This window comes from Phyllostomus discolor, chromosome 8 (genome assembly GCF_004126475.2).
Source record: "Phyllostomus discolor isolate MPI-MPIP mPhyDis1 chromosome 8, mPhyDis1.pri.v3, whole genome shotgun sequence".
Lineage (NCBI taxonomy): Eukaryota > Metazoa > Chordata > Mammalia > Chiroptera > Phyllostomidae > Phyllostomus > Phyllostomus discolor.
In genome coordinates, this window is record NC_040910.2 from 109,786,173 (window position 1) to 109,810,155 (window position 23,983).

The 23,983-nt window shown below is 58.1% G+C and overlaps 1 long non-coding RNA gene across 1 annotated transcript; it reads left to right on the top strand.

The window, feature by feature from the left end:
* The first annotated feature begins 2,419 nt into the window (after positions 1-2,419).
* On the top strand, positions 2,420-20,316 carry LOC118502323. The gene is made up of 4 exons (XR_004905033.1): positions 2,420-2,430; positions 4,894-4,898; positions 10,688-10,692; positions 20,185-20,316. It is a non-coding gene; the product is annotated as an uncharacterized LOC118502323 (long non-coding RNA).
* The last annotated feature ends 3,667 nt before the right edge of the window (positions 20,317-23,983 follow it).

A 23,983-nucleotide genomic window follows, 5' to 3' on the forward strand; every position in this document is an offset into this window, starting at 1 on the left:
CCCCGGCAGTCTCCTTTAGGGCAGCCGCAGCCAGCATCTGCGCTCCCAGCACAAGGCTCGAGGTCTGCACCGCAGCAGCCGTCCTGGGAGTGGGCGGACCAGGCGTTCCTTTCCCAGGAGGCCCGGGAGGGGGATGGGGCTCAGACAGGTGACTCCAGACACCTGTCTCAGAGGTGGCGTGTGGAGGTAGGGCTTGAACCCGAGTCTGCCTGCTTCTCCGTAGACCCCTCTTCATGCCTGATACGGATGTGCCCCTCAGGCCCGAGCTGCAGGTGAGGAGGGCAGCTGGGCCTGATGCCCTGTCTCCCCCCACCCTGGGTTGTCCTCCTCCTGCTCACTGCCCTCAACCTCTGAGCGACCCCCTGGCTGGGCCCCGTGGCTGGTCCGGAGTTTCCCATGATGCACATGGGCGATGCTCTCCAGCCCTCAGGGAACTCCGGCTGCAGTACCTGAGCATTCCCTGCCTCTCTCACACACCTGGTACCCAACAGAGATGCACGGACCCGGACGGCTCCATGCACCCGAGTCCCCGCCCACATAGACCTTCAGTTCCTGGTGCTCCAGCCTGTCCGCCAGCTGCCTGCCCCTCATCCTGCGTTCCAACGAGACCCAGGTCCTTTGTGGGCATGTTTACCTCTGAAAATGTCTGGTCTAGGCAGACATTTTCACCAGAGCAGGTGCCCATTCACGGCTTTTTGAATAAAGGAAGAAATGCATGAGGTCCTCAGCCAGTGCCACCAGAGAGAGCCTCAGGCTTCTACCCGCAACACCCCGTGGAGCCCGGACGGGCTGGGAGGGAGGAGGGGCAGGGGGAGGGGGTCAGCTACGGGCCACACGTGTGGCACGCCCAGCTCAGGCACTCCGAAATACATGGCTTCGTTGAAGTTTCATGGTAGTTGGATCTTCATCATCCACAGATGTGGAGACTGAGGTGCAGAGTAACTTCTTGTTATGGACGAAATGTCTGCGTCCCCCACACATTCCTACGTTGAAATCCTACCATGCACCCTCCCCCCCCAACAAGGGATGGTATGAGGAGGCGGGGCCTTCAGGAGGTAATTAGGTCGTGAGGGTGGATCCCTGGGAAGAGATCCGTGCCCTGATAAGGAGACACCCACAGCCCGTGGCCCTGCACTCTGTGCCCCCACCACCAGGGGGCGCACGGAGAAAACGGCCGCCAGCCAGCCAGCCAGCCAGCCAGCCAGCCAGCCAGGAGGAGGGTCCCGCCAGACGGGGGGCTCTGCGAGCACCTTCATCTTGCACTTCCCAGCCCTCAGGACCGTGAGAAATAAATGTTTCTCGGTGAAGCCCCGCCCCGCCCGTGTTATTTTGTTGCACGCGCTCAGGCGGACCGGGAGGCTTGTCCAAGGTCACGGAGCAGCAAAGCTGGCGTTCGACCTGCAGCCCGACTGCTTCCAGCTGGAGGGGTGAGGGGAGCGGACCGAGCAGGGAAGGGATGTGCTGGGCACGGCGTCGCTGGGCCAGGCCCAGGAATGAGCTCACCTCGGGATGGAACTGAAGCTTGTTTCCCTCCTGAGAAAAGGCAAGGGAGGGGCTTTGCACGGAGGCCAGAGCCGGTCTGATCTGTGGCTGAAACCCTAGCTCCCACTCTGCGGCCTCCGGCTCCCTCAGCCTGGCTGGCATTTGCTCTGTGTGTGTGGGGTTTGGGTTTTTTTTTTTTTTTTCTGGTGGTGCCCTCTCTTCTTCCGAACAGGAAAGCTATCCCTCCTCCCGGGCTTTCCTGCACACCCCGCCCCCTCCGCCCCGGCCACATTTCCTGGGCTCAGCACAGTCTGGACGCCTTCCCGTCCCCCCGGTCCCCGGGCAGGGCCTGAACTTGCCGGTCCTCCCTCCGCCCTGCGTCCCCTGCCTTGTCCAGAGGGGCTGGAGTCTGCTCAGCCACAGAATATGGAGCCCAGAGGACGATCCGGCCCAACCCCTTCACGTCTCAGACAAGGCACTGAGGCCCGGGGGTGGGGACGAGTTTCCGGGGGTCACGGGTCATAGGTCACGAGGCAGGTCGCGGACAGCCGTGGGCACGGGAGCGCAGCCTGCGTCCCCGTCGCACCAGGCAGCCCGCTCGGAGCGCCTGCGGGGAAACGCACCCACAGGTAACATTTGCCTTTTTATTATTAGCGATTATTTATTGAGTACTCACCATCTGCCTGACATTGTGTGAAGTACTTAACGTACATAATCACATTTAAGCTTTATAATAACCTTATTATTTATTGACTGTTCCCACCATTATCATCATTATTATCATTTTTAAGATACGAAAACTGAAAACTGAGGTTCAGGGAGGCGGAGGAATATGGCCCCGGGCGCACAGCTGGGAAGCGGGGCGGCGAGGGTCTTTGGACGGTGGTCCAGCCGGGCTTCCTCTCGAGGGGGCTCAACCCGGACACTCGGTCCCCTCGCTGTGTTGGAGTGGGGGAGGGGTGTCCGCGTGGCCCCGTCAGTGCTTGACTCTACCGTCCCCAGGGCTGAGGCTGGTCCCAGAATCCCATACGTGTCCCCAAGTCCTCTGAAAAGGGCACTGGGGTGGGGTGGACGTGAGGCCCTGCCCCCGCCTGTCTGAGTTGGACCCCGCAGGCTGTTGGCTCATTCTCACCGCCGACTGCTGTTGGGGGAGGGAGCCATCAGCAAACATGGGGGCTGGCCCAGCCTTGGCCACTGATTAACTGTGTGGCCTGGGGCTGGTCCTATAATTCCTCTGGACCTCAGTTTTCTCACCTATAAAGAGGGGGAGTAACACCTTCCCCGAAGACCCCTCCGAGGTTGTGAGGGTCGGTGAGAGGGCTTCAGGAAGAACAAAGCACTGCGTATTTGCAGAACGGCAACTTCAGGCGCAACACTGAGGCTCGGGCACCACACTGCCGGGGGCCGCAGCCACGGGGCACCCACTCTGAGGACTTCACAGACGGCCTCTCCTGCAGCCCCCACACCTCGCCGCAGACGGGTCTCAAGGACCATCTGCCTCTGGTCCCACCCGAGTGGCTCTCGGCAGACCAGCGTGCAGACACAACTAACAAGCAGGAGCAAAATATTTTAAAAAAACAAAACAGTTATCAGAAGGAGAGGGGCTCAAGGCAGGCAGACTCCAGGGTCTGGGACACTTGGCGGGAAAGAAGAGCCCTTGGCGAACTTCTCGGTGTTTACAGGTTTGGCCCAAGGACAAGCCGAGGCCTTGTGTGCCATGGGGCTGACACCCGGAGAGACGGAGAGACGCCCACAGCCGCTCCGGTGTGAAGAATGAGGGGGGAGACGGCAGGACCGTGGCAGCTGGAAAAGAAAGGAGGGAAACTCAGAAAGCATGAACCAGAGAGGGGGGGCCCCTGGATCTGGGTAGAGACTCTGCCCCCCATGCCTGGTGGGCCCCTGAAACAGTGCGTGGGTCGGAGAGAGGACACAGTGCCAGCCGGACCTAAAGACGCCGGGTGGGAATTTCACTAGCGATTCACTAAAGGAATGACGGCTTTGCGGGGGGGGGCGGGAGGGGGGCTCTCGATCGAGCGACCTGCTCACTTAAAAACACACAAACCCAATGCTCTTTACAGCAACATGAAGGATCCAAAGTCTCTGCCATGGATGGTGCACAGTATTCAGGATGCAATCTGAAATTATTGGCGTGGAGAGAAACAGGGCCATGTGACCCATCGGGAAAAGTTCGAAGAGGTTGCCCATAAAACGGCCCCGAGTCTGCGATTAGTGGAGGTTTGAAAGCAGCTCCTAGAACTCCGCCCAAGGAGGTAAAGAAAGACCGGTCACAATAAATGCAAAGCTGGAGCTCATCTCAGCCAAAAAAGAACCACAAAAGAGAGCCGAGTGCAAAGTTTAGACCCTAAAAACATATCTGAAACAAACAAAAAAAAGTGGTATAGTCACCTATTGGTAAGTAAAAGAAACGCAGGTTCAGAGAGATAACGTCATTTCTCCCCAGTTACTTGAGCGAGTTGATAGTGTTGGAATTCGAATCCCAGGTCCCTCCGGGTTTAAAGACTTTGTGTTTTCAGCCTCACTGGGTAGGATTTAGAGATTAGTGGAGAAGTGGAAGTCGACAGCGAAGTGCTCTGAAACTCCGGAGAGACGCGGGGGCCTTACCGCCCCGCAAGACGCGGCCGCACTTCCTGAGAGCGGCCAGCAGGGGGCATCTGTCCAGGATGCCTGCCCAGGGCGCGGAAGTCTGCCCGCCCTCCGAAACTTCTGTATCTACCAAACCACTTCCGATTCTCCGCACCCATGCGTGGAAAGAGAAGGGAAGATAAGCCATCGCAGCTCCTGCTCCAGAATCTACTCACTGTGGCTTTCCAGTTTCACACAACGCATCGCCCCACCCACTGCGGTCCATGGGTTTTGCCCTCGCTCTGCATACATTTTTTTTCATGCTTTGCAAAAATCTTATCCTCCAGGATGTGGGGCAGAGAGTAAGCGACTTCACGTATTTGCACTATACCAGCCCATAGCTGAGAGGTGGTTCAATGGAATTCCTATTTGGTGAGTTTAGCAACACGCCTCGCGCTGTGTGTTGTATCGTGCTGTGTGTCGTATCGTGAAGGGCAGAGAAACACGAGATCCAGAGAGCCTGCTCCCCCGGGGCACCCACTGGAGGGTGAGCTCAGAGACGGAACAGGAGCAAGGCTGGGTCGGCTTGGTGTCTTCTGGGTGTCCTCGGGAGACCTGTCTCGGAGCTTTGTGGGGGTGTGGATGTCACTGTGAGTTGGGGGCAGTCGCAAAGGGCTTTCTACAAGAGGTGGGATGACACCTGGTCTGTAAAGGCCAAGGTCAGGAGAGGGAGGAGAACCATCATTCCAGGACACAATAGGTGCTTAACAGATATGCATTAAATAATCAAATGGGTGCGTAATTGTTTTCTTCCAGGTTACTTTGAAGCATCTGTTTTCTAAAATGATTTTTTTAAATATTAAAAGCAGGCTATTTTGCCCTGGCTGGTGTGCCTCAGTGGATGGGGCGCTGGCCTGCAAACCAAAGGGTCGCTGGTTCGATTCCCACTCAGGGCACATGCCTGGGTTGCAGGCCACGTCCCAGTAGGGGGCATGTGAGAGACAACCACACACTGATGTTTCCCTCCCTCTCTTTCTCCTTCCCTTCTCCTCTCTAAAAGTAAATAAATAAAATCTTAAAAAAAAAAAACCACGCTCGTTTAACACTGTCTTTAATAGCTGCAACTGGAGACCACGCAGACACCCATCGGCAGCAGAACGGGTAAATACATCACGGTGCGTCCACACCGTGGAGCCCCAGGGAACAGTGGGCCAGGGCCCCGTGGAGTCACACGCAGCGTCACGGATGGGTCTCGGAAGCACAGTGTTGTAGAGAGAAACCAGCACCAAAGCGGACTAACCATTGGAGGACGCCATGGACATAAAGTGCAGAACACAGCAGAAGTAATCCACGGTGTTTGAAGTCAGCGTGAGGGACTCAGGCGGCCGTGAGCGGGAGAGGCAGGGGGGCGATTTCGGGGACGAGGAGGGCTCTGCTTTTTGATATTAGTTACGCAGATGGTTCCGGTTTTGAACATTGTGTTGGGCTGCGCTCTCAGGATAACCGCATTTTTCGGTAAGTGTGTCGTATTGCAATGAAAAGTTAGCCGCCCCGGCCGCTGTGGCTCAGCTGGGTGTCGTCCCGCAAACTGAAAGGTCGTGGGCTCAATTCCCCATCAGGGCACATGCCTGGGATGCGGGTTTGGTCCCTGGTGGGGGTGTGTTTGAGAGGCGACCATCATTCTCTCTCACATAGATGTTTCTTTCCCTCTCTCCCTCCCCCCCTTATAAAACAAAATTTTGAGAAAGTAAAAATTTTTTTAATTATTTTCTTTTTTTAGGATCTTATTTATTTATTTGTAGAGAGGGAAGGGAGGGAGAAAGAGAGACAGAAACATTAATGTTCAGTTGCTAGGGGCCGTGGCCTGCAACCCAGGCATGTGCCCTGACTGGGAATCGAACCTGTGACACTTTGGTTCACAGCCCTTGCTCAATCCACTGAGCTACACCAGCCAGGGCTGAGAAAGTAAAAACTTTTTAAAAATCCCCTGGCTGACAGGCCTGGTCCCCAGGGCCTTCAAATAGCTACACTGTTACAAAAACAAAGTTAACAAACGAAGACAGGCTACGTCCCCAGCTCGACTTCCTGGCCGGGAGTTCTCTGGCCCTTTCTCGGGTATCAGATGGTTTGAGCTTCTGCAGGTGGTACCTTTCCCAGGGCTGGAGAGAAAAGGCAGAGGACCTTTCCCTCCACTTCATTCGCTGGGAAACTGAGGCCTGCAGGTGGAGAAAAACGTGTCCTTCCGTCACACGGCGAGTCGGGGTAAGAAAGAACTTTGGTCTTCCGTGGCCCCGGTGATGGATGCCTGCTCAGCCACGCCCCCTGAAGAGACAAAGGCTCTCACAGGAAGTCAGCATGAGGGACAGCAATGACTGGAGGTGGTGGGAGGGCTTTGAAGCCCCCACCCACATTGCCAGGTCCTTTTAAAGCACCTCCTGAAGGGGCCTGGGCTTGCCACCTGCTTTTGTGAGCTCTGGGTGAGCCAGATCCTCTCCCTGGACCTGTGACCGTGATGTTGGAACTTGAACTTGATGACAGTGATGCCTAAGCTTCCTTCCAGTTCCAATACGTCGAGGCCTGGATCTGAACCTGGGTCGCCCCGGTTTGATTAGCCACTACTACTGTCTTTGCTCAAGGCGCTGTGCTGGGTGAGGGTCCAAGAAGGAAGCTTTCAGGACATTTTCAAGTGTTTGTTTGTTCATTCATTCATCCATTCATTCACTCAGCGTTCATTTCAGACCCTGCACTGAGCACCTGCCCTGTGCTAGGTGCTGTGCTGGGGACACACGGGTGAGCCACAAGGCTGCTGTCCTCCAGGAGCTTACGCCCTGGGGGGAGACAGGCAGTGACTGGTTGTGAAGAGTGTGAGGGTTACACATGCGGGCAAGTACCGGTTGCTGCGGATGGACAGGAGGTGACCTGATCCTGCTCTGGGGGTGAGGCCGGGCCGGGGAAGGCTCCTAAGGAGAAGTGGATATTCGAACTGGCAGAGGAGGGGGTCCCACTGGGGACACTGGGGTAGGGAATGCCGTCCTCGACAGGGAGAACGGCGTCTCCCGAGGCAGAGGAGAGGGGATGAAGGCGTTTCCTCGGGGCTGGAACCCGGAGCGGGGCTGAGGAGCAGCGGTGAGACGAACGGTGTGAAGGCCACACAGCCAGCTTGACGGGGGGGGGGGCTGGGGGTAGGCGTCCAGAATAAATGTGCGGCCGGGTGAGGTGTCAGGGGCCCGGGAGGGGTCCCTCCCTGGCGCCACGTTTTTCCTCCTCATCATCCCCCCACGTTTGGATGAGACGTGGGTTTCTGCCGCACGTCCCAGCCCCCTGGGGCTCTCCCGTCAATAAGCCCCTCAAGCAGCCAAAGAGAGGCCGGATCAGCCCAGTTGCCATCGACCCCGCCTCAGCGGCCGATTGGTGCCGGGGACTCTGCCGGCCCGGGAGGCCTCTGGCTGATGCATCATGGAATTCAGATTCAACTGGGAGCACCCGGCGGCCCCGGGAAGAGTTTCCGCCCTGCCGTGGAGGAGGTTTGGACCCCGACCTGCTGGGAACTCTTTGACACCCAGGTGAACCCCATGAATCCCCCAGGCAGGCCGCAGGCATCTGCTTGAGTCATTCCCTGGCTTAAAACCTGACACTCCCCATGGCCTCCGGGGTCTGTGCAAACTCCCTTCCAGAGCAGGGGGATCTGGCCCCCCTGGGCTGCCTCTTCCAGCCTGACCTCATGGATCCCTCCTCGCCCTCTGAACTCCCTCCAAAAGAACAGCCTTCTGTTCTTCCCGCTCTGCTCCACGTGGCATGTGCTCATCCGCCATTTCTTCCTGAAAGTCTTCCCGGACCCTCCCCTCACCACCACCACCACCAAAACCCGACCTGGGCACCTGCCCAGGTGCCTCCCTGCAGCTCCCATCCCAGCGCGAGGATGGACGTGTTATAATGGCTTATGTTCTTGTGTCTTCCCGGCTGCACATTGGAATCACCCAGGAGCTGTGAAACATGCGTCCTCAGACCCAGCTGGTCTGGAACGAGGCCTGGGAACTGACGTGTTCCCCTCCTCCCTCAACCCAGGGGATCCGGAAGCACAACCGTGGCCACGAGTCCCGGACTGGAGTCCACACTCCAGAAGAGCAGGGGAGTTGAACGGCACCAGTCGTTGGATTCTCAGCGTGGCTCCAGGAGGCGGGAGGGTGAGTAACAACAATCTCATTTTGCACCGCGGGAGCCTAAGACCCAGAGAAGGCCAGGGACCGGGCCTGGCTGCCACAGCTGGACATGCGGAGCCAAGAGTCCATTCTATCTTCCCTCCCAAAACTCTTTTCCATGAGCCTTGTTACCACGAGGCTGCCTGAGGCTGCGTCTGAGGCTTTCTCACCAGCCAGCCATCGGCCCCGGGTCCTTTCCCCGGCGGCTCCTGGGAGTGGCCTTCCCACAGCTCACACAGCCGCACTTCTCCCAGCCCCGGGTGACGAGGCAGGACACCGGCATGGTGGCCCAGGAAAGCTTACACTGGAAGTCACGCCTGGGCTCTGGGTCCGTCCCTGTCATCCACAAGCTCCTCGAACCCAGGCCTGTCCCGTGAAAATGTTCTGTGTGCTCTGGGTCCGAAGACTCTGCTTGGGAAAGCCAGGAAGGGTCGGGGGTCCAGGTGCCCGGGAAACGGGTGGTACGTCCAATCTTAGCATTCATCTGTCCCTTTGGTATCTTCCCCCAATTTTTGAAGCTCAGGTACACATAGTTTGAATAATGATGGTCTTTATTACACTCTGTCCTCATGATCATGTTTGTTCCGGTTTTCCATTCATTCATCCAGTCATTCGTGTTAACAATGGAATATGTGGCCTCAAATCCACCACCCGACATGAAAGCCAAGCCCTTGACAATGGCCGCTACTTAATCGTGTGGCCGCCTCCTGCCCATCCCGTCCCCCCGCCCCCGTCTTCCTCCACCAGAGGCACTCCTCATCCTGAATCTCGTATTTGGTGTCTATTTGCTTTACTTTTTACACACTTCTCTTTGTTTAAATGTTTTACGCCTCCCTTATATTTCTGCTGGCCCCCCCTCCCCTTGTTAGGGTGCCCGTAGTTACAGAGTTCAGGAAACGAGGTGTGGGTTGCTCCACTATGTTGAGCTGCAAGACGACTCTGTCGCTAAAACCACCTTGACCTCCAGTGGTCTCTGCAGGGGAGGGGACGGAGACCGAGGACACTCCCCACCCCAAGAGCTTAAGGACGGGGCGTGGAAGACGTGCTTTGCTGGGCAGAGTTTAGAAGGGCGGGCTTTCACTCCCTCCGCCCTTGCCCGCGGCCTGGAGCTCCGTACAACTAGCACGCCCTCCCCAGACCGCCAGGCGGGCAGAGCTGCTCCCAGAGGCCAAGTGTATTCACCGTGATTCCAGGCAGCATCTGCCCTCCGGAGGGCATGGCGCAGGTGCCAACCTGAGGCTGGACACCGCCTGAGATATACTATTGGGATGGGAGGGAGACCCCAGGGTCACGCCCTGGAGCGGCTGCACTCCCCACCCCCCCAGCCACACCCTGGCCACCGCCTTGTGGCCAGTGTGTGAGCCTGGACCTTCCATGAAACTCACTGTGGAGTCTCCCCGCCACCACCCTCCCCCCCCACACACAGCTCCTCCAGCTGAGAACCAATTATATCCATGAGTGAGTGTGCATAATCCTCTTCTGGTCCCTGTCCACTGCTGGGGGCGCTTCCGTGGGCGTGGGGAGGAAAGCTGCCTGGGCTGGGAGGGCCTGAGCCACACCTGGGCCACAGAGACACCCTGCGGAGGGACCCGTCTGGCCTTGGCTGCCAGGGCAGCCGTCCCTTCCTGTGGGAAGGCGTCTAAACACTTCCCCAGCCGGCCGGTCCATGCCCTCACCTCCAGCAAGAGGAAACAGAGGCATTAACGGAGCCAGGGGAGGCCACTTCAAGGCCACTGTCAAGGTCCCTTCCCCATCACACTTTTTCTCTAAGGGAGCTTAGGGTGGGGCTCTGGGGTGGGGAGGGGAGCATTGTGTGCGCCCTCTTCTCCCACTTACGGCTGAGTGTGTGGGGGGAGGGGAGGGGCACTCTGCCCAGAGCTTGAACCGCAGCATCATGGGGCCCAGGGAGCTGAAGACACTCCCCCGCCCCCCACTGCACCTCCCCCACCCCCGGCCCAACACACACCTGCCCGGAGCCAGAGGTGTCTCTCGAGAGGGCCCCAGGGGAGATGTGCTGATGGGGAAACTGAGGCCCAAAGAGGAGAGCCACTCGGTTAAGTGGTCTGGCAGCAGAACGCCCACCCGTCACCCCTGTCCACTGTCCTTCGAGCTGCTGCCGCCCACTCTGAATCCCGGAGCCCTCCGTGGGAGAGACACCCTCTCCAGCTGCACGTCACCCTGGAGGACCCACGGCCTGCCGGGTAAGCGCAGGGGCGGCCTCGGTGGTTTGGGGTTCAAGGCCTACCCCTGCCTCTTATTTATGACATGACCTGGCCCAGGCCCTGTCTTTATCTAGGAAACAATAGGGGCATGAAGAAAGGTGCCTCTCTTTCGTGCTTGCTGTGAAGTTTGGAGGAGCTGCTGTCATGGCCCCCTGCGCAGCGCCTGGCGCACAGCTGCCAACAGTCCAGACACCCCGGCAGCTGTGGTCATTGCAGCGCTGGGGGCTCCTGTTCATCCTTCACAGCCCTGCCCGGGCTCCCCCTCCTCCGGGAAGCCCTCCCTGATGCTCGTGCCCTCCCCACTGCGGCCTCACCTCAGGTGTAAACCATTTTCTGTGGCGTCTGGCACGGCTGCTCTGTCGGGCGTGCAGGGACACTTGCTCCGAAGGGAGAGGCGTGTGTCGCTCTCCCGGTCTCCCCCTCTCCTGTGGGCTGTGCCGGGGCCCAGGGCTGAGCCAATGGAGCCTCAGTGGTCGGCACAGTGTGGGGTTGCCTTGAGGTGTGGATGCCCCGCCTCCCTGGGTGGGGCTCCTCCCCTGTCCTGTATGTCCCACCCTAGAGCCCATTCTTCAGGTCTGCATTTGGTGGCCTTCGCTGCCCTCTCCTGACCACAGAGGGCAGGGCAGTGCCTCTATGGGGGCGGGGGGGAGGGATCCCTGGGGAGCATGGGGCTGAGGGAAGGGTCTGCATCTCACTGCACAGGCTTCACGTACCCCCCTGTGTCTTGGCCTCGCCCCTCTGCACCCACAGGGAAACCGGTGGGCGTCTGTGTGGCAGGTGGGCAGGGCTCCAGAGGGGCTGTCCTCCCTTGGGGAACCGGCCCTGCCTGGCCCGGTCCCAAAGCCGGGGCCAGCCTGCTCATCCCCCGAGCCCGCCGGCCCAGCAGACAGCCTCTGACAGAGACCCCGGGTCACTCCGCCTCCCACACGGGGACCTGGGCTTGCCCGCCTGCTCCCGGCCACCTCCTGCCTTCCCCGGGGGAGCGTGACAGATTGAAGAAAGATGGTTCCAGCTAACAGAGTCCTATAATTATCAACTGCGGATTATTTTAATTAAAATTCCTTGCATCCTCGGTGCTTAATTTCTAAAATGATTATAAATGTTATTATTAAAGAAAAATCCTTGAAGTGAGATCCATAAATCTCAGCCCGGGCTGAGATGACAGGGAGAGCCGGTGCCTCGGAGGAGGCCCTGCCCGGGGCTGTGGCTCCCCGGGGAAGCGAGGGGGGGAGATGGGAGAGGAGCGGTGAGGCGGATGGAGGCACGGAGCACAGGAAGGCCGGGTTCCACGTGCACCCTCCACTCCGCCTGCGGGGTCACTGAGCCCCTGGGCCCGAGAAGTCAGATCGGGGTTTTGAACTTGGCTCTGCCGTTTGCTGTGTGACCCTGGGCGAGTCAAGTAACTTCTATGGGCTTCAAGTTTCCCATCGAAAGATGGTTTAATGTTTCAAGTGCCTCCCGCAAAGCAGGAAGAGAGTTGCCATCTGTCTGGAGGGGTGCTGGGAATGTGGGCACGGGCAGCACTTGTCACGGAGTTGCTGCAGTGTAGCGATTTCAGTTAGCTGTAGATAGTGCCTTTCTCGGGAGGGTTCCGGGACTCCTCTGTCGCTTCAGAGCTCCACCCGCTGGCGGTCTTAGGCTCCTGATGGGTGGCTGGTGGCTGTCCCTCCCTCTCCAGATGCCAGTGCGAGGAGGAGCGGGGGCAGGGGGGTCCTTCAGGTTGCAGCAGTCTGGGGCCTCAGAGGGGCAGGGCCGAGAGGCTGGCCCTCCCACCTGACACACAGGTAATGGAGGCCCGGAGGGGAAATGTCTAGTCCAAGGTCACTCGGCAAGTGGCTGGCAGGTCATTTTCCCTCCTTTAGCAGATGGCGGCGAGAGCCAGCCTTTTTAACGTACTTCAAGCCTGTGTTTTGAATGGCTGAGAACGGATCACCTGAACCAGGAGGAGGTGATGCTGGCAATGGCATGGACCAGGCAGCTGAGGGAGGGGCTGGCTGCAGCGAGACAAGGAGCAGGCTGGGGGCTGGGGCTGGCCGCCTGGCCCTGGGCTGAGCCGTCTCCAGGCCAGCTGCCGTGCGCGACCTTGGGCAGACCGCTTCTGTCCCAGGGCCTCCATCCTCTCCTCGGCCAAACGGGATGAGGTTCGCTGTTCGGCTGACCTCCCGGCCGATGGTGGGGATCAGAGGAGCGGATGGATCTGAAAGTGCTTTGTAAGCGGGAGCGTGTGAAGCAAATGTAGGGGATTATTAGCATGAATATTAATGAGCTCGTTCCCTGTTGGCTACTGGCCACAGCCAAGAAGGAATGCCGGGCGTCTGAACTTTTCCGAGTCCCTGATGGGTTTCCAGGGGGTGAGATGGCCACGCCCCCTTGGGGATGGCCACGCCCCCTCGGTCACTTCCCAGGTTCCCGCAGCTGCATGGACTTGAGGGGAGAAATCACCCTGGGGACCTCCAGCCCAGGAAGCTGGGAGTGGGCGTGGCGGCCCTGGGGAGGGTGCAGAGGAGCCCAGGTCCCCGGCAGGTGCGGCGGCAGCGGAAGCTGGCTTTCTCGTCTCTTCTTGGGACTCGGGCGGCACCCAGGGCCGAGGGCTGGGTCCCCTTCTGCAGACCCCACCACAGGCAGAGGGGTTCCCTGTACCGGCTAGAAGACTCCCCATCCACCCTTTGGAAAACTGCCGGGCTGAAGGGGGAGGGGGAGTCAGGGTCCCACACCGCTTCTCCAGGGCGTTTCCTGCCCCCCACTCCTTCCCAGACACCCGTGCGGTGGGCCTGACTTCTGTGCATGGAGCTCATCTGTGTCCTGGGCTATTCTCCACTCACTCACTCACACAGTCACTCACTCACTCACTCACTCATGCATCCACGATATGCTCGGGGGGGGGGGGGTCTGGTAAATGTCTAAGGTGTGCCGGCTACTGTGCCACACTCTGGGATGCAGAGGCGAATGAGACCCTGTCCCTGTCCTTAAGGGTCAAAGGTCGCCACAGGAGCCAGACGTGCCAACAGGCCCGTGTGCCCGCTGCCAACAACGGGAACCACGGGGTCAGACCGGAGCCTGGGGTTAGGGAGGCCTCCAGAGGAGGCCTCCTGGGGGAACGGTTCCAACCCGAGCGCCGAGGGGAACTGCGATGTGTATACTCCTGTTAACTTCACCCACATGGAACATTCCAGTTTCTCATCTCACAGGAGAAGGAGGCGCAGCCCCACAGGCTTGGAAGAGCTCCGCTTCCAGCCGGATGCCCTGCCAGCCGCAGCGCCTGAGGGTCAGAGCCTTCTTGCCACAGTTCCTGCCTCCCCGGGCCTGGGGGCGGAGACCAGAGAAGCCAGCCCCGCCTCTGACAAGGCCACGCCCCCTGACAGGCCACGCCCCCGTCAAGCCCCGCCCCCCGGCCTCCGCAACCCGCAGACGCGCACCAGGCTGCGGGGACTCTCCGAGGCCGTGATGGCGAAGAACGCTCCGTGAAGGGAAGAGCACGTGGCCATCACTCATCACGTTATTATTCGGTCGCTGGAAGTGTTTTGATCTGCTCAGCAGGACGGAGGCTGGCAGAGCACAGCTGAAATTCTGTTTCAGTATTTGTTGAATGATTTGTAGCAATCGTAGGGCTGAAGAACGGGAAGATTTATGGGTGTAGAGTGGGGGGTCTGCGTCGTGCTGGCCTGGGCACGGGGAGCCCCGTGCGTTCTGGGGACCAGGGACCGGGGTGCACATGGGCTCTCCCCCTTCTGCCCCTCAGCACGGCCACACCCCGCTCAGCTCACGTGAGGCACCGGTCCCGGAAACACCCTGCGGCGGTGGCCCCTGCTCATGCTCACCGAGTTCCCGGGTGTTCTCTTACCGGAGCCTCGGGCAGAGCGCACGAGCTCAACCCTGGTCCATGTGCAAAGCCAAGGGCAGGCTTAGAAAAGTACTGGCGATGCAAATAACCCTGTTTGTTGTAAGCAGCCTGTGCTGAGCACTAGGACAGAGCCCCCATTTTGCACGGTGGGAAGGAGAGGATGTTCTGGCTGGTGGGATTCTGGGAGAAGAAAGCAAGCTGGACACCGGAGGTGACGGGCCCTCGAGGTGGAGGGGGCGACACGAGCAAAGGCCAGCGCCGCAGGCTGAGCATTGGGAACGGCAGTGCTGCCCAATGAGGGGGGCGGAGCGAGGGTGTCGGCCACTGCCGGTGCGCGCCAGCTTCACGCGGGTGCTTCTCCGGCGCTCCACAAGGCCCGGGCACCAGGAGTGCGGCCGGCTGCCGCCGCCAAGGGGCGCTGTTGGCCGCGGGCAGTGCTGCCGCGCCTGCTGTGCGGGGTAGATACAAGCAGATCCGGGCTGCCGGGGAATGAACCTGCAGCCGCGTGCCCTGGCCGGCCTGCAGCGGGGTGGGGGCAGCGAGGCCTGCGGGGAGGGGCGGAGACGGCTTGGGAGGAAGACGACGGGGATGTTGGCAAGGGTTGTTAGGGTCAGAACGGAGAGAGAGAGAGGAAGGAATGACGGCGTGAAAGCCCAGATGGGCCACTGGACACCGAGTCCCTGGGAAGACGCTCCCAGGAAGCTGGAAGCCCTGAGCCCCTTCCGGTCAGTCTCCTCTGTGCCTGCAGACAGAAGCTCCCCGCAAAGAGCACCTACTGCGTCCCACACACAGGGCCTGCCAGGTGGCTGTCATCAACCCGTTTAACAGGTAAAGCTGTGGAGCCTTAAGAATGCGTATGATGGGCTGGAACCCCAGGATGAGAACTCAGGCCGGACGGCATGGCCAGTGCTGGTGGCAGGCTCCCTGCCCTGCTCTAGCTGGCAGCTGGTGATGGCCACGCTTGCCTCCCCTCCCCCACTCCAGTCCAAGGCCCTCCAGTCTGCCCTGGGCACAGCCGGGCCTGCCAGGGGCCGTCCAAGGACCCCAGAGGAGAGGGAGACCTCCTTCCTGGCTCCCCACCCTCCGAGAGCCCAGCGCTGTCTTTGCAGCTGGACACTTCGGGGCCTTTGATTTGCAAGAGAACCTGGTGACAGAGCCACCCCTGGCCACCAGCAGAATTAGAAGTCCAACCTCAGGTGGTAGAAACTCATCCTTCCTCCCTTCTTCTCTTTTTCCCTCCCCGTCTCCCCGTCCGGCTTTTGCTGACGTTTATTTTGAACAAGGGATTTGAAACTTCTGGTGCGGCCAAGCTGCGGGACGATGGGAGATACGGGGCGGACACTGATTGGTGGGAGGAGTGGCCCGGGAGCAGATTGCAGTGCACGAATGGAGCACCTACTGCGTGCAGGTCTCAGGCCGGTCTCAGCAGGCCACCCTGCCGGAGGCGAGGTTCGTTTTCCAGGCCGGGGAACAAGGCCACAGGGAGGGTCAGAAGCTGCTCTGGGTCTCAGGGCTGGGAGGAGGCGGGGCCTGGGCTGGGAGGCCTGGAGAGACTGGGAAACCTCCCGGACCCCGTCCCACTGCAAGATCAAGCGTGCAGGGCTCAGGTCTTCCTCTGGCCTCCCTGCCCGCAGACAGATCCCTGGGGGTTGGAGGATGTGCCTCTCAAACCCGGGTCAGTCCTTACGGGGGCCCAGGAGGACACACTGAAGGGATTGCTTTCCTCCTTCGCTGTCCCCACCCCGGGTAACTGGGAACGCGAAGCCCACCCAGGTGGACACTGGCCCAGCTCTGTGCAGCCCCCGTGGGCAGCAGGAGAGTCCCCCGCCGAGGAAGCCACAGGGTCCTCCCTCTGCCCCACTCAGCAGCCATGGGAAGACTTTCCAAGCAGGTGACTGGTCCCTGTCACTCCCACGGGGGGAGTAGCGTGGGGTGAGGGGGGACCTCGGCAGGGACCCGTCTCGGGCGTCTGACTGATCCGGGTGACCTTTGGCAGCAGCCTCCTATCGCACTTAGGAGAAAATTCTGGAACTTCCCATAGAGCCTACAAGGCCTTACCTGGTCTGGGCCTGCCTCTGACTCGGCCGCCCCTCCAGCGGTCCCCTCTCCCTACACAGGACCCCCCCACACGAGCCCCAGACACCAAGCCCTTACCTCCTCAGGGCCTTTGCATACACTGTTCCCTCGTTCTGGGACACTCTTCCTGCATCTCTTATCTAGATGGCTCTCCTTCATCCTTGGGGCCACAGAGAGGCTTGCCTACCGCTGACCCTCTGCCCCGAGGTCTGGTCAGCTGTCTGGAACATCCGTGCATCCCACCTGGAGCCTGGGGCCAGCCCAGGTGCGCCCCGAGGACCCGCTGTCGGGTCATGAAATTTAACGTCATTGTGACCTCTGGTTCTCCATGAGTGACACCAGTCTCGTAAGACTGGTGCAAGAGCAACACACAGGGCTCAGCTCAAGGAGTGTGAGGTCAGTACTAGCCACAGCTCACATTAACCTTCACCCTTGGGCCCAGCCAGGTGGGCGTGGCTGGCACACACGCTTAGCCTGGAATGAGGAAACCGAGACCCCAGGAGGGGACCCGAGACCAGTGTGGCTCTGCAGGCTGGCCACTGGGGTGCCCGGGGCTCCTGCCTGCTCTGTCCCTGCCTCCTGCTGACCGGGGACGGTCCCTTGGTCTGCCTTGCCTCCGTGTTTCTCTGTGGCTGATGCGGTGAGTGGTGCAAGGCCTCGGGCGGGGTGGGGGGGACAACAGGGGGGCCGATGCTTCTTCCCCCCGTGAGACGGAGAACCAAGCGCCAGCCCCGCAGTCCCCATAATCAGCCATTCAGGCCCCGTCTTCCCCCCTCCAGCGCACCCCGGCCCCCTTGCCCTTCAGCCGACCTCCCTCCCTCACTGGGGACATTCGCATGAGCGAAGCGTCTCCAGCGGCTGCCTTCTCGCCGCCTGCGCCCGGGGCTCTTCCCCACCTGGAGCCACGAATACAGATGCAAAGGCCAGCATATAGATCTGCGTGTGAGCACAGAGCCAGGGCGCAGCCGGGAGAGGGGATGGGGCAGGGGCTGTGGGCGGCAGGGGGTGTCACATATGCTCCACTGCGTGTGCCTGTTGCTCATTGGTTGGGTGACGATTCCTCGTTTGTGTTTAATTGTGTCCCGGCCCCAGGACATCCGGGTGCCGGGCCCTGGACGGCTCTCTGGTGCTTGCGTGGGCCGAGGGGGTGGGTGGCCTGCTGGGAATTTCAGGCGAGAGTCTGGGAATGGCTGGGAATAACTCTCCCTTGTTCTCTCTCGATCGGACTCTGGCCCCTCCCCCTGGCCGGGCACTCAGGGCCCACCACGCCCACGTAGCAAGGAGGGAGCTGAGCGAGGGGTCAGCAGGACTGGCCCTTCTGTTAAGGGCTCTGGGACCTTGGGTGGGTCACTTACCATCTCTGAGTCCCGTGTGCTTGGCTGGGAAGTGAGCGAGGTCCGTTCACCAGCCCCGCCTCCTGGGCAGGGCGGCCAAGGGCGTGGACCGAGAGGATGGGTGTGAGAGCGCCTTGGCACGTGTGGCGCTCGGTCCGAGAGGCGCTGTTCGCCGGCAGAGCGGTTGAGGGCTCAGGGTCAGGGGTCAGCTGGGCCCGGACTGCACCCGGACTGTGCCGCTCATAGCGGTGAGGTCTCAGGTGAGAAACCTCAGCCTCCTCCTCATCTACACAGCGGGGTGCTGGGAGGAGCAAGGGCAGGCTCAACTCAGCTTCCCCAGAACGCAGGCGGTCCCGCCCAGCAAGCTGATAGCAGGCTGCTGCCCCTTCCCCTGAGCATCCTCTGTCCTGTGAAGCCCCCTGTGACGTATGTGTGTCTCCCACCCCTGTGCCCCTGTGGGTGGCTCCCTCCTCCGTGTCGCCCTTCTGGCGGCAACCTGTTTGGAGGGCACGTCTTCCTCACCAGCCACCAGCTGGTGGGACAACATTCTGCAGGCCTGTGACCCTGTCACAAAGATGACACGTGAGCGGGCATGGCCATGTGAGGCAACCCCTGGAGCTCGACAGGAGGCCTCCGAGATGGAGGGAGCCCCTGCTTCCGGAGGCAGGGCCCCCGAGAGAGGGGCACCCACCTGTCCGTGTGGTCGGGGCCCGCCCACATCCTTGCCCGATCCTCCAGCCTTCCTCAGGATCCTCTGAGCCTCAGCTACGTCTGCAGCAAAGGTCCTTGGCTTAAATGAGAGAGACGTAGGTTCCTTCGCTTCTACGTCAGGAGTCTGGCCGACAGACCTCTGATGCCTCATTCATGTCTCGATGGCAAAGGCAACATGTCTTTTAATGAGCTTTCTCCGCGTTTGCCTCCGTCGCTTGCTTGTTTGGGGACTAGAGGCAAACCCCTTCATTTCTCTGAGACGCGGTTTCTGTTTCTGTAAAGTGAGGAGGCGGGAGGGGGCCCCCCCAATGGCTGCGAGGGGGCCCTGCCGCCGTGTCGGTAGGTGCCATGCTCGGCGTCGAGCCCTCGTGGGCACTCGGCGATGACCATGGATCGGCTCTGCACCGGTGACGCTGCTCTCATGTGAAATCAGGCAGCAAACGAGGCTGGCAAGTTTGTCAGGAAAGCATCCCTGAGACACTCGCTTAAGGGGTTATTGATTGAGAAGTCGGCTCTCTCTCTCTTTGGCCTTTGAATTTCTCTCAGGGACACATGCAATTCATTGAAGACGGAAGATGACAGGAGGACTGGGAAGTGGTGGGACATTCTCGGGCCAAGCTGTTGGGAGGAGGAGCCAGGGTCCTGTTGGGGGTGCAGGGGCGGGGGGACTGGATTCCCTGATGCTCCTGTGGGGAGAGGGAGGAGCGGAGAAGGTGGGGGACAGGAAGAGGTGGTGGTGGTACACATTCTGACCTTTCTTCCATTCTGTGTCCAAACAGCACTCTCCCCAGACAATGCCCCCGCCCCCACCCCGGAGTGTCACTTAGGGAGCACATGGGTCAGATGGGTCAGACAGGTCGGGGTTTCCGCTCCTGGAGCTGCAGCCTTAGGGAGAGGGCTCTCCCACTTCTTTCACTCTGGCAGCCTCCTCTTCCCCAGGCCAGGGCAGGGCGAGAGCGCCCAGAACCAGGGCCAGCCTGGTTTGCATGTACAGTCTCTTGGGTACCTGCCGGCGTCTTTCAGCAAAGGACACACCTCCCTGCTCCTCTCGCTGGGCAGCGTGCACGGTGTCAGAGGATTGTACCTGCCGTGTGGGAGCTGCTAGGTGTACAAGGTATGCAGCACAGCGCATGCCCAGCGTGAGGGGTGAGGGACAGGGACGCAGGGTGAGCGGTGGCTGCATGCACCCCAGCCTGACATACGTGCAGGCGGTCGGCGTAGGGACCTCACAGCACCACAGAGCCCTGTGGGAGGCAGGTCTGTGAGACCAACTGGGGCTGCACGAAAGCCGGCCAGACCCGGGGACGGGCTATCTGTGGGGTTATTGAATCTGCCCAGCATTCACCTAAATTCTCCCCTTGACCTTTCCACACGTCTACCTTCTCCAGGTCTGCTCTGGCCGCACCCTTTCCCTGCAGCCCAGGAAGCGGTGAAGGGAAGGAGGGGACCCCCTGCTCTGGGCCAGGGCCAGGATTAGGGGTGCTGCCTACATCATTCCTGCCAACCCTCCCCACAGCCCACGGAAGTGGGTGGAATTGTGTTCTATTAAAAGTTGTTTACTTTTCAATTACAGCTGACATGCAATATTATATTAGTTTCAGGTGTACAATCCAGTGATTATACATTTATATAATGTACAAGGTGTTCCTCGGGTATTTCTCATACCCACCGGGCACATATAAAATTATTATGGTATCGTTGATTGTATTCCCTGGGCTGAACTTGACCTTCCCAAGACTATTTTGTGACTGCCGATTTGTGCTTCTTAATCCCTTCACCTTTTCACCCAGTCCCCCGAGTCCCTCCCTTCTGGCAAACATCGGTCTGTTCTCTGGATTTATGAATTTATGTGTTTCAATTTTGTTTGTTTGTTTTGTTCGTTAGATCCCACGTACAAGTGAAATCGCGTGGCATTTGTCTCTTTCTGTCAGACTTATTTCTCTTCGGTTCCATTGATCCGTGTGTCTGTGTTTAAGCCAGTGCCACTGATTACTACGGCCTTGTAAGTACAGTTTGACATCAGGTAATGTGATTCCTCCAACTTTGTTCTTTCTCAAGGCTGCTGCTGCTATTCAGGGTCTTTTGTGGTTCTATCTACATTTCTGGAATATTTGTTCTAGTTCTGTGACAACACCATTGGTATCTTGATAGACATTGCATGGAATCTATAGATTGACTTGCGTGGTACAGACATTTTAATGATGTTAATTCTTCCTATCCACGAACACAGCATATACTTCCACTTGTTTTTTTCTCCCTCAGTTTCTTTTTCTCCTTCAGTGTCTTATAATTACCTAAATACAGGTCTTTTACACCCTTAGTTAAGTGTATCCCTAGCCGTTTTTTTTTTTTTTTGATGCAATTGTAAATAGAATTGTTGTCTTAATTTCCCTCTCTGGCAGTTCATTATTGGTGTGTAAAACCACAGCTGATTTCTGGATATTTATTTTGTATCCCTGCTACTTTACTGAATGCATTCGTTAGCTCTGGTGTTTTTTTTTGTGCAATCTTTAGGGCTGTCTCTATATGGTATCATGCCATCTGTGTTACAGCCTTTGTTTCAAAGGCTGTCTTGTCTGGTATAAATATTTCTTCCCTAGGTGATTATTTTAGTTTCCATTTTCATGAAATACCTTTTTCCACCCCCTTTACTTTCAGTCTCTGTGGGTCTTTTGATCTGAAGAGAGTCTCTTATAGACAGCATAGGTAAGTTCTTGTTTTCTTATTCATTCAGCCTTTTTTGAAACTTCACCCAAAAGGTACGGAGAATAAGTAGCATAGATAGTGGATAGAAAGTAGACAGGGGGAGGGCAAGAATAGCATGGGAAATGTAGAAGCTAAAGAATTTATAACACATGGACACGAACTAAAGGGGGGAATGTGGGTGGGAGAGGGTGTGCAGGGTGGAGGGGAGTGAAGGGGGTAATGGGACAACTGTAATAGCATAATCAATAAAATATATTTAAAATAAAAAAACTTCACCCAAGGATATGTTTTTATTGATGTGTAAAGAGAAAGAGAGAAGAAACCCCAATGTAAGAGAAACACTGACTGGCTACTTCCCATACACACCCTGACCGGGGATCGAACTCACAACCAAGGTATGCACCCTGACCAGGGATCGAACCTGCAACCTCTTGGTGCATGGGATGATGCTCTAACCAACTAAGGTACCCAGCCAGGGCCTTATGTCTCTTGATTAGAGCACTTAATCCATTTGCATTTCAAGTAGTCATCGATAGATATGTTTTTATTGCCATTATATCATTCATTTGTTTTATTCTCTTTATTCTTCTTTTTAAGAAAGATCCTTGAACATATCTTGTAATCCTGGTGTGGTGGGGGTGAACTTTTTTAGCTTTTGCTTGCCAGTAGCTCTTCATCTGTCCTTTGAGTCTAAATGATAGTTTTGTTGGGTAGAATGATGTTGGTTATAGGTCCTTGATCTTCATCACTTTGAATATTTCATGCCAATCCCTTCTAGCCTGCAAAGTTTCCATTGAGAAATCAGCTGACAGTCTTATGGGAGCGCCCTTGTAGGTGACTAACTGCTTTCCTCTTTTGCATTGTCTGTAATCTTCATCATTTTCATTGTGCTGTGTCTTGGTGTGGGCCTCTTTGGGTTCATCTTGTTTGGGACTCTCTGTGCTTCCTGGACTTGTGTGATGTTTCCTTCACCAGGTTGGGGAACTTTTCAGCCATTATTTCTTCAGATAGGTTCTTAATCTCGTTCTGTCTCTCTTCTCCGTACGGAACCCCTGCGACAGGGGTGTCATCTCGCTTCCTGTTGTCCCAGAGGTCCCTTAGAATGTGTTTGTTTTCTGTTCTGATGGGGCGTCTTCTGCTGCCTTGTATATTCTAAAGTGCCGTTTTGATCCTCTGCTCCATTTAATCTGCTGTTGATTCCTTCTAACGCATGCTTCATTTCTGACGGGCTCTTTTTCTACGGTTTCTGTGTCCTCTGTTATATTGTTGTTCTCCGCTAAGTTCCTTGACCATCCTCACAGCCAGCATTTTAAACTCTCTCTGGTCGTGTGCTTGTCTCCATTTCTTTTAGTTCTTTTTCTGGAGCTTTCTCCTTGTCCTTCACTGGGGACCTGTTTCTTTGCCTCCCCATTCTGGCTGCCTCTCTCTGTTTGCTTCTATGTACTCAGTGCATCTGCTATGTCTCTCAGTCTTGGTTAGGGGGCCTTACGTAGGAAGAGCCCGGGTCACCTGAGCCAGGTGCTCCAGGTGTGACTCCTGCGTAGGCCGTGTGCACCGTCCTGTTATAGTTGAACCTGGATTGCTGTTGGCACGTCAGTGGGAGGGGCTGATCCCCAGGCTGATTGGCCACAAGGACTGGCCACAATTACAGTGGAGGAGCTGCTGTGCAGAGGCCCAACCCACGTAGCAGAACTCACTTCAGCGGGACACGGGTGCCTGCTGAGTCCACCCTTGGAGTGTGGCACTTGTGGAGGCAGTTGGGTGGTGGTCTGGTGGGGTCTGAAGCTGCCCACTGGGTGAGCAGACTCTGGCATCTCCCGGGAGGCGCAGGCCAGGTCAGCCGCTGCCTGTGCCCTGCCTGGGGCCACTCGGCATGAGCTACAAAGTGACCCGCAGATGGCTGCCACTTGGGCTGGGCTTGCGAGCCCCCTGGAGAGGCCAAGCTGGGAGACCAGGCCAGCTGCCACCAATGCTGGGCCTGGGACCGCTTAGCAAGAGGTACGGGACACACTGAGGCCAGGTGCTACTTGTTTGGGTTTTGTGAGCCCTTGAGAGATTTTAGGAAAGTCCACAGCATGAGCCAAGACAGACTGTTTGTATGGAAAAGCCACTGGGCGTGGATTGCGTGGACCCACGAGTTGGGTGGGGCACCATCTCGGGGAATCCTCAGGGCAAGGATAACAGTATCAGCCGGGCTGATGGAGACCCAGGTATGCCTCCCATGCACACCTGCTGGGGGAGGGTTTGGCCAGGGAACAGGGCCCTTGCCAGCGCTTCTCTCCGGGCGAAAGCTGTCCCGAAGCCAGACCATTCAGTTCCTGGTGCCTTTCGAGCCGCTGCCCCAGCGTTGGAGCTCAGAGGCATCGAGTCTAAGTCTCCGTGTAGACCCTTTCAGAGGAACGCTGGGGACTGAAGCAGCCCTCTGTCTCACGCAGCCACAAGCTCCGCTGGTTTTCACAGCCTGAGGTTATGGGGTCCTGTCTTCCTGGCCCTGGAACCCTGGCCTGAGGAGCCAGGTGGGGGGCTGGGACCCTCCACTCCTCAGTGGGGAGGATATCCCTCCTGATTTTTAGTCACCACACTGTGTGCGTCAGACCTGCCCGTTCTGCGTCATCTCCTCTTTATGCCTCTGGTTGTAGGAAGTTCAGCAACACTCTGGGCAGTCTTCCATGACAGTGGTTCTGCTGCTGAGCTGTGATGCTGATGCAGTTGTGGGAGGAGTTGAGCCCCACACTCACCCACGCAGCCATCTTGACCAGAAGAGGCTGGCAGTGTTGTTGTTTTTGTTACAGGCGACAACGCTGAGATTTCGTAAGGTTACGTGGTGTG